This window comes from Pinus tabuliformis, chromosome 7 (assembly GCF_031772625.1).
Source record: "Pinus tabuliformis cultivar Carrire ecotype Pingquan chromosome 7, CPIR1, whole genome shotgun sequence".
Taxonomy (NCBI): domain Eukaryota; kingdom Viridiplantae; phylum Streptophyta; class Pinopsida; order Pinales; family Pinaceae; genus Pinus; species Pinus tabuliformis.
The window spans coordinates 1408583724-1408593210 of NC_142293.1; the positions used below are offsets into that span (position 1 = coordinate 1408583724).

The following is a 9487-nucleotide window of genomic DNA, read 5'->3' on the forward strand; positions in this document are numbered from 1 at the left end:
GGGAATGCTCAAAACCAAACTAATAAATTTCATAATTTCATAGAAGCAATTGTAAAAATTACATAAATAGTAATTGGATTTCAAACAAAAACAATAATATGACATTGGAAATCATAATAGGTCTAAAACAACTCAACTATGGAATTTTAATAAAAAAGTTAAAATCATAGATGTATAAAAAGTTCTGATCAATGTTGTTTTCTTTTGCCAAAATATTAAAAAGAATTAAATTTATAAACTACATGGGTAAAATTCAACAAAGATATAACCTTTCTATCAACATATGGGAAAAATTGTCACGTTTTCATAGTATTGTTAGAGATCAAACTAAACTGCAAGTAATTCAGGAATACTGGTGATAAAGTATCAAGTTCATAATTAAATCCACCTTTCAAATATTAAAGAAAAGGAGGAAACATGAATTGAGTTTAGACAAGAAAAATAGAAAATTTTTCCTTAATCCACTTCATCGAGCATAATGATAATGAACATAAATTATGGACAATTATGATAAATAATTATGCATGATTATAACAATAAAAAAAGATTGTACAAGAGGACTATGTCATAAGTATACTTTCTTGGAGCCCCAAGGGTTAGCTCAGTTGGTCAAAATCAGTGCCTCGCCATCAGGAGGTCACAGGGTCCATTCTCCCCAAAGCCCTTGGGGTCAGGCCTAGATAGTGGGTCGCGGGGCTAGATTCCCTTCGAGGTCGATCAGCCCAGATTTTTTCATGGATGTAGCGCCACCCGTTGACCAGGGTGTCCGTGAACCACAGCCAAAAAAAAAGTACACTTTCTTGGTAAATGTGTGGAAATTGCAAGTTAAACAACTCTATTAGAATAACACCATAATATAAATAAATGGATTTATATGACTTGCTCATTTGTTGGATGTGTAAGTGAAGGAAATCAATCGCATTGAACAACAAGCTATTGGATTCCACTAGTTTCCATGTCATTGTTTTTTTTATCTGTGTAACAAAGAATTAGTTAAACAAAAATCATAACATTATCAAATGAACAGGGAACATCTTTGAAAGGAAAGATGTTATATGTTAATGTACCTTTCATTTTTCAGCCGACATGTAACCATACATTATCTTCATTTTGTATGGACCTGCTATGAATTTTGATATCACGTAACATGTAGATAGTGGTAGCTTTTTGTTGCAGATATGCTTCATACGACATGCACTTTAAATTGAGAAGTAAATAATGTAGTAAAGGCTCCCTGATGGTGCAATGCGCAATATTTTTTATAATATATTGTATTGTAGCATTTATACAATGTTTGTTACAAAAGGGCAAGTGTTGTTGCATTTTGGACAATGAATTGTTCCATTGTTGATGAGTGTGGATGAAGTGATAGTAGAGTTACAAATAGCACAAACAAGTTCAAATGGAGTTGAATATGAATTTGATGCCATCAGCATACCTTCGACCTGTTTATAAGATATTCAAATTTTAATGTACAATATTATATATGAAATACAAAGTTAGCAAGAAGAACATTATTGTTATACTTATGACATTAGTAGATATAGTTAATTTCTTGAGATACTTTACTACATTTGTGTTAAGATCATTTATGAAGGTTTATTTTTTTGTTTGGGATATTTTTTCTTTGACATCTTTCCTTTTTGTTATATTCTTGAAAAGAATAAGGGGAAACTCTCATTTCTACAATTGTTGTTCCATTGAAATAAAGTATTGTTCATATGCATTGAATAATTGCAACCACAAGAGACAAATTACGATAGTTATATAGTGAATTAATGCATATTATCTATTAAAAATTAAGAATAAGTGGTATGTAAATACATACTTCATATACATACTCAGAATCTCCATCCTTGATATGTGCTATGTATTGAAATCCAGCCCTTTTGGCTAGTGTAACAATTGCACCGATTGTACAAGTTGGGTAATTATGTTCTTGTCTGCAAAATTCTTAATGGTTGTATCTGGAATGAAACAATATACTTTTCAAACTTCATGCATGGTTTCTATGATCCTTGATTCATCGAGGGAATTTATTTTATCACATTCACCATGATCATAAACAAGTTTAGGCAGTATTCTAAAATTTCTAATTGATATAATGCTCCTTTGTGAAAAAAAATCAAGTCGCTCAATTAAGTGTCCAAGTATAGTTAATGTTATCATCATCATTCCTTTATCATCTATCAAATCAGCACGTAATATTTGACATGCTTTGTTTTCTTTGTCGAGTTATGTGCTATAAACAACCATTATGTCTCCGACAAACAATTGTCCAATTCTGTGACTGTTCAAGTCTTCTATTGATACTTTAAGTGGGGGTATTTGTTTTTCCTGTATAAATTGCTTACTTATATACTTCTATAAACATTTCTATAATGCTATGTTTTTTCCAAAAAATGTAGAAGTATAAATGACACTGTTGCATTGAATAAGCATACCTTTTTAATGCATCATTTCTTCCTGTATAAATTTCTTATTTATATACTTCTATGAACATTTCTATAATGATATGTCTTTTTCCATAAATGTAGTAGTATAAATAAATTACATTGTTGCACTGCCTATGCATACCTTTTTAATGCATCACTTCGTAAAATGGTTGATTCGTTTCTTGCTTCTTCTATTTCATTTGCACTAAAAATAATAATTTCATATTTCAATATGATTTGGATATTATCACATGTATTTTTCATAAGAAGGAATGAAGATTTTATAATAACTAAACTATACATATATTGTAGTTGTGTTGTCTGGGAGGACTGACTACTAGTGCTTTGCTCACTTCTCCAACATTTTTTGGTTTATATGAATTTAAGTATAAATATCTATATTAATTGATTGTAGAAAGAGAATGCATATATAGTGGGAATTAATATTGTAAATACAAATGAGCATATATGTATAGTTTTCATAAACATAACTTTTTAGAGCTTATGGTTGGCTTGCATCGTCTATTCTACTTTTTCATTAGTTGTTACTATGTTGTAATTACACAATAGTAACATATTTTTAGTTTGGTTTTCCAAATGTGAAAATATATGTCATGTTTAAAAATTATTTGTCACATTGTATTCTAATTAGTTATACAAATTATTTTAACTATATGAATGTAAGTAATTTTTGACAAGAAAAATTGAAGTAAAAGAAATGGTGGAGATGATTATGGGCACATTGTTTGGTAGCTTCTTGTTGAGCATGTTCTTTCGTGCGGCCAATCACTGTTTATTTTTCTTCAGTTATTTGACCTATTTGTTCTTTTGCTTCTTCAGTGGATACCCTATTATAGTTGTAGAATAGCATCAAATATTTAGTTCAATTTAAGAAATGTATGGATATATATTATGCTTATTTGAAATATTTGGTAAAACACATGTTCTAAATACCTATCTAGAATCCTTTTATTATAACTACTTTATAGATGTAAAGAATAATGGAAAACCATAATATAAAAAACATATAAAAGAAAATGAAAAAGTAGATACCTTCTTGTTTCATATTCCATGTCGTCGTTCTTTTTTATTTTCTGTTTTCATTTAAATGAAAATGGTTTTATTGGTAGAATCTACATTCAAGGATATATGAAGTCATATATGTAAATGTATAATAGGATGCATAATATATGGTCACATTATTTGGTTTATTACACACGGGAATATGCTAGCATGCTTTAGTTAACTAAAAATGGAAAAAACAAACTCTACATTTTTCAAATGGTATCAAAATTTGTAATTACATCATGTGTTTCATATGTATATCATAGCCAAAGGACAAGAGATATTGTTTCATGATCAAACCAATATGTGTCTAATGAAAAAAATTTGTATTGTACGTTAGTTACATTTGACCACACATGGTCAATGAATGATTTATGCAAGCTACTATTTTTGTTGATGAGAAAATGGAGATTACAGTTGTTCACATAGCGTTCTAGTTCTTTTGTTTTCTTATTTCTTTGTAACATATCAATATTGAAGTCTCCCAATATAATTAGGATATCCTTTAAATCTATATGGAAAAAAAAATTGCAATGACATTTAAAATATTATTTAAATTTGCATGTGGTGATGCCTATATATTGAGTATTGCAATTTGTGATCCGTGAACTATTATTTTTGCCAAAAATGCTTCTACAAGTCGCTCTTCAAAATGGATGTGTTCAAGCATAGTTATATGTTCTTTTGCATGTAGTGATGCATATATATTGAGTATTGCAATTTGTGGTCCGTAAACAATTATTTTTTCCAACAATGCTCCTACAAGTTTCTCTTAAAAATGGATGTGTTCAAGCATTGTTATATGTTTTTTAATGAGTATCATCAGTCCATGCTTAACGCAACTTGAGATGCAGTTGAAATTTGTGAAGTACTCATTTTGAATACAAAATGACATATATGTTTCCTATAAGCATAATGTCATATCACATTGTGTCACAATAACTACATATGTCACTAAGATGTGCATAATTTACGAGTGTTTAGAGAAGGAATGGAGATAGATTACAATGATTGTATTCATGAGTATTCATATTCTAATTGCCATTTTGAAGTGCTTTGCAAACGTTGCATTTCACAATTTAATTTTTGCTTAACCTTTAAATTATTGTTTGTGAGAGCATTCAGCATATACAATGACTATGTTTCTCACACATGATATAGTTTTGTATACTAAGTCATGCACTTATATTCTAGTAGGTTCAAATGCAAGACGATCCAAGGTTAAACCCTGTGACTTATGTATCGTATACACACATGCAAGTTGACTTGGGAATTGTTTCCATATCTTCATATGATCCATATTTGGCATCATAAGCATTTCTTTTTATATTCATAATATTGGTGTCCAATCATGTGTTATATCTGAAGTATACAAATGAGCTAATTTTATAGATGGTTGATGACCCATATCAGGGTCATGGAACTTAATCCATAGAACATCAACCATATCTGTATGGGTATATGATTTAAATATTCCATCTGCACCATTTACTAGTCCATCTTGTGCATCACAATTGCAAGCATACATTTCAACTAACATGTTCAACTTTATCACAATTTGTGAAGGAAAATTAGTTGTATTTTGATGCCTTGGAAGATTTCAATTATTCTCTTAATCTTCGTAAATTTCATAGATTAAAATTTATTGCCATGGATGAGCGCTAACATTTTCTTGTTATGCATTGAAACGTCCTTGTTTTTGTAAAATAAATTGGGAAATGTTGGATCATTTGGTACAGGGCGCATGCAAGTTGTATTAATATATGTTATATCATCAAATGTTTGAGTATTTGTTCTCATTCTATTAAAAATTGATATGAATTTGTTGTATGTTTGTCACATAGTCATATGTAATGGAAACACTTGACATTATCTTTCCAGAAATCATGTATTATTGTTTGATTGATGATTCTTGGTTGTTCAAAAATTAGACAGTCTTGAATAGGTTGTGCTTGGTATAAATCACCACAAAATATCATTTCAATGTTTCCAAGCTATTTGGTTTGTACATGTTTTATGTTTACGAGTCTATTTTCAATAGAATATAAGAACTGACTACCGATAATTGAGGCTTCATCTATAAAATCTAACCACAGTTCATGATAGAACTTTGATAAGTTGTCTAATACTTCTTTGTTGAGTGGCAAGAATTGGGACTTGTTAAAAGGAATGAACAATTCAAAATGGGTTGTCGTTCCACCTGCATTATATGCATCTTTTCCTATATATGCTAATATTAGATGTAGTTCCCCGCTCTAGTTGACTTAAAATGATATGAATTTAACATTTATTTATCCCTAAGGCCCACACTCTATTCTTTGAGGACCTCAACTTGAGGATCCAAACACATGAACATATTATTAGTGGTTGTGATGTTTATGTATGTTCTCCATTGATATTATGATGAATATAACATTAATTGTTATGTATGTTATCTATTGGTATTATGATGATTGTAGAGTTAATGATTATGCATGTTATCTATTGATATTATGATGATTGTAGCATAAATGGTTATGTTTGGCCTCTATTGAATTTATGATGATGATGGTAGTAAAGGATATGTATGCTCTCTATTGATATCATGATGATGATATCTTTGATGGAGAGGTATTTTTTCTATTGATGTTACGATGTTGATAGCTTTGATGGATATGTATGTTTCCTTTGATGTTAGATGATGATAGACATGATGGATGTGTCCCCTATGTTACCTACTTGCATTAGTTCTGGTTCACAATGAACAATGATTAAGTGATGTTGATGATGTTATTATGCAATGACTAACACTGAGAAACCTTGTTACCGATGATTATTGAGTATGGCAGGAAACCACCAAAGGCACTCGCATATGATGAGTTGGCGACACCTGGTTTGATGAAAATTTATATTTTGTATTTGAAATTCTAAGTCAATTTTGAAACCTTCTATATATGTTTATCTATATTATGATGATATGTTAGTGTTTGCAGGAACAGATTAGTTTCTTGGCCGAATGACTCACATATGGGTGATGGGGTTGTACAATTGGATGGAACTACATGGGAGCGGTGGGCCAGTGTCCCTGATCTCACCCACTAGCACTCCCACCGTGACTTGGGCTAGAAAGGTTGAAATGCCTTCGTCTTAAAGATCATGATGTTATGAGGGTAGGTCCCAAAGTTGGGTCACTCATGAGGATTTTACCGAGGGGCGTGCATCAAGGCGGATTCCTTGATCCCCGACACAATTAGTCTCACTATAGTAGGAAACATAAGAGATGATAGTGGTCTCTTTCGTTGCACCTATACTTTCCCCTCATAGCCACTAAATGCTTGAAGGGCAAGTGGCGTGGCACCCTTGTAATTTCAAGGGAATTTCTTGAAGGGCACGACCAACTTGGCACCCTTGGCATCACAAATAAATGGTTAGGCGTGACACCCTTGGAACTTCAAGGGAAGTTCTTGAAGGGCACGACCAAACTTGGCACCCTAAGAATCATTAAAAATAGATAAATTAATAAATATAGTCAAACATGAAAACCAGGTAAATTCACATCAAGGGTAAATGGTGTTAGAAACCAAGGTAATTAAATCAAGAATAAAAATTGGGTTAAGAGGATCATAGGAAGAATTAAAATATTTTACCTTAAAAACTCTACCTTTCCCATGTTGGAAAATATTAGGTAGATAATGTAGTTTAATTAGGTAAAAAGGAGAAAGAGGGACATAAATGTAAGGATAAATATTAATCCTAAAATAGTTAAACCTAATTAAGAGGAGGATGGTGAATTAAAATAAGATTAATAAATTTCAAATTTAAGTAAATACTTTTGGAGACCCTTGATGAGAAAGTGACACATGGGTGGGTGAATAATCAAACTATTGAATTATAAAAAATAATTAATTATGCATGAAATGCCAAGTTTCACCCATAAGGACTCCTATAAAATAAGGGGTAGGCCCTGGGAGAAGAGACTTTTTTTACCCTATTATTGGATGGATGAGACTATGTCAGAGTAGTGACTACGAGCTATATTGAGTTTGGTGAGGTAGAGGACTTTAGAGAGGGGACTCTTGAGCCAAAGAGTGCTCTCCTCAACCAGCTACTACATTCCTCCATTGTACAACCCCATTACAACTCGGGGGTCCGCAGGGAAGGAGAGTACCCAAGGAGTAGGCTAGGAGGTCAAATGGTGGGTCATTGCATTTGGATTAAGCACGTCAACATTCACACTTGGAGGCGTCCGACAACGAAGGAGGGAAAATAGCGGCAAGTCAAGTTTGAATCTCGTCTCCTGGTGAACAATACCTATGTTATTATAGTATTCTTTTGTATGAATTAATTATGGTTTTAGTTAATAACATGTAACTTAGATGAAATGTTAAATAAAGTGAAATTCAGGAAAGTTTTGTATATTGCTTAATGATTTTTGAGTTCCCATTGCTATTTTCTTATGGTTGTATTTTAGTATTTAAAAAATATATATATAGGGTTGGTCCCTACACTTGGTATCAAAGCAATGTTGAACCCTTGAGACCTATGGGCCCATGCATGCATGACTAGTTTTGTTAAATATCTACTACATTCTACCCTAAAGTTATAAGAGTAAAATGCAAATAATTATAAACATAAATCGAAAAGATGTGTTTTAGTTAAACACAAGTCCGAGAAAATCGGAAACAACCAATGCGTTCCTAAACGTACTTCATATATTTGATTTAAGTATAAGAACAAGTCTGGTACAATATGAATGTTTGGTACAATTGAATCTTTCTGAGACTTCATCTTTAAATTGAGTAACATGTAATAGAATATACTTTTCTTGCGCAAGCTTTACATCTGCCCAATCTCGATCCCAGTAAATATGTGTGGTTGCAAGAAAAATCACGTGGTGTGGGGGCTCTATAAGTTTGAATGTTGTTTACAGTCCAACACAATCCCACATCAAACTAACCCTAGGGTCATTCGGATCTCCTCTGTCTTCCGGTAAATCAGTTTGTGGGGATCCTACCAGTGTACCTTCACTGTTATTGGTACCTAAATTTTCTTCATCTTTCACCTTGTCTGAATTTTTTGGATCTTCATTAGTAGGTACAAGGTCATTGTAATCAATGGTCTCTTCTAAAATTAGCTATGCTCGCTCACGCTTGTAAAATATGCCACAGCCATCATGTTTGCATCCACATCGTTGGATATATACACTTGAATACCCTTCTTTTTCCATGTTTCCTTCGTAAAATGTTTCAAATTCATCTAATTCCTGTAGACATAAGAAGTTAGCCTCCAAACGTTTTAGTAGTGTTAGGAGAGATTGTGAACATGCCTTCCATTTCAGGAAATGTGATGGAGAGTGTGGAAATAACTTTCTCTTTACATATACTTGAGCAAGAACATTGTATGAGACAACGCGGATAATGGATCCCTCTGATATGTTTTTGACAGCCCATTCCTTATTATCCACGGGAATAAATTCAGGAAAGCATGGTGAGACTAATCCTGTCATTGGTCTTGAAAAGGCATAGGGATTAAAGAAGTTAAAAGAAACCGCTCAGACCACATTAACTTTGAAAGACATTTAAGAAATGTAAACTAATTAGAAACTTGGAACTATAAAAAAAATAAAAATAAAAAATGATAAGTTTCAGTTGTTAATTAGGAAAACTAGAAAAAACCGTTATCTATTCACTTATTTCACCATGTGAATAAATAATATTACATAGCCATTCAAACCAGAAAACCAAATTCATAAAGAGCCACCGCATGATATAACTGAAAACACCCATTTCAAAATACTTGATGAAAACTGGGGATTTTAAAGTACAATCAAACAGGAAGTTTTCCAAACTTGTGAAAAAAAAATTCTCGGATTCCACCACTCAATCAATCCATATTGTTGCTCTCCAAAATTTTATAAAAGTGTTGTTCAAATCAAGATTTCCATTGCATACACATGAAGGAATTTTAATATTTGAATCTAATACCATGGTTGTCATACAAGCAATGCA

The 9487-nt window shown here is 31.9% G+C and overlaps 1 pseudogene; it reads right to left on the minus strand.

Annotated features, from left to right (window-relative positions):
• Positions 1-8187: 8187 nt before the first annotated feature.
• LOC149252932 (carbon catabolite repressor protein 4 homolog 4 pseudogene) lies at positions 8188-9265 on the minus strand (annotated as a pseudogene).
• Positions 9266-9487: the final 222 nt, after the last annotated feature.